Source organism: Orycteropus afer, unplaced genomic scaffold (assembly GCF_000298275.1).
Source record: "Orycteropus afer afer isolate SDZICR_OR568_19922 unplaced genomic scaffold, OryAfe1.0 scaffold00732, whole genome shotgun sequence".
NCBI lineage: Eukaryota > Metazoa > Chordata > Mammalia > Tubulidentata > Orycteropodidae > Orycteropus > Orycteropus afer.
In genome coordinates this window covers 905,256-906,653 of record NW_006922319.1, presented here as the reverse complement: position 1 = coordinate 906,653, position 1,398 = coordinate 905,256, and positions in this window count along the sequence as shown.

Here is a 1,398-nt window from a genome sequence, read left to right as displayed (position 1 = left end):
TGGTCATTATGAACCAAACTTGAAGTTGCTGAGCGTGTGTTGAGGGTTGCAGCACCTGGTATCTGAGCATATTATCTGTGTTGAGAGTAGCCGTACCCTGTTTTGGAACAGGGGAAATGGAAGCACTTAATTAACAAATCACTTGCTGTAAGTGTTGGGGCCACTGAACGAAGCTGTTGGCAGGCTTCTCTGTTCTAACTTTCTGATTCTGTTTATTTTGTAACCAGTTTTTGAAATCAGTAACAGCCAGAGTGTACCAGGGTGCACAGAAGAAAATTGTTTAATTGTCACAACAAGGTCTTAAAGGAAATGAATTATTCTAAGGAATAATGAAAAAAAAACAGGATTATGAATATATACATATATATAAAATCTGGATGGTATTATTACATTGAGTAATATTTCATTAAGGAACTTGCTCAGATTTGCTCTAAGGGTGGATACATTAATTAGTCCTAATATTCCAAAGGGTTAATGAAAGAAATTCATCTTGACAAAATGTATGTTTATAACAATCTTGAAATGAAATCTTTCTAACCTAAATTAATTATCATAGAATGTGTTTTGTTAAAGGAAAAGAGGTAATATATTTTAAAGTGAAATTAGTTGTTAATCTTTTATTTTTTTAACATATAAATGGACTAGAAAGATCTGTTCTTGTCTTTAAATGCAAGCCCAACCCAACGTAGGAGGAAAAGGACAGTCTATGTGGTCATAAAGCTCTCAGAGAAGCTTTTAGAAAAATCTCTCCCAAAACAAGTGTTAACTATTTCAACAAAAGAGAATAAAGAAAAATGCTGTCTTGTTATAATTACCAGAAAATTTAGGGGCATCCCCATTATGGAGAAACCATGGGCAGATTCATTCTATTACAAAAGAATTACAAAGCCAAAGCAGAAATTACACATGGGATAGTCTTGAGAAATATTTCCACTTCAAGCCAGAGACTTGAAGTTATATTCATGAACTCATCATTTGGGAAAAAGACTGCAATTTCCAAAATTAGTTGGTACGAACTTAAAGGGCTAAATTTAAATTTCAGGAAATAGGAAAAATAGCAAAAGTTTAAATGAAAACTTGAAATATTTAAGCAAACCCACCAGCCACTCCTAAGAAGGAAGATCGGGCAATCTACTTCTGTGGTGATACTGCCTTGGAAACCAAAGCAGGGGTCTCCTAATATTAGCCAACAAATGCATGATATTATCTTATAATTTTAGTTCTTTTAATTGATAACTTGGTCACAACCTTTTCTTTTTGAAAGCAGCATTAAAGAATCCAGTGGGTTTAACTGGGAGAATTACTCCACTTAACCTATAGGCCTTAATTCAGATGTTCAAAGACTTGATGTTGTTGTTATGTGCCGTTGAGTCAGACCCGACTCATAGCAACCCCTCC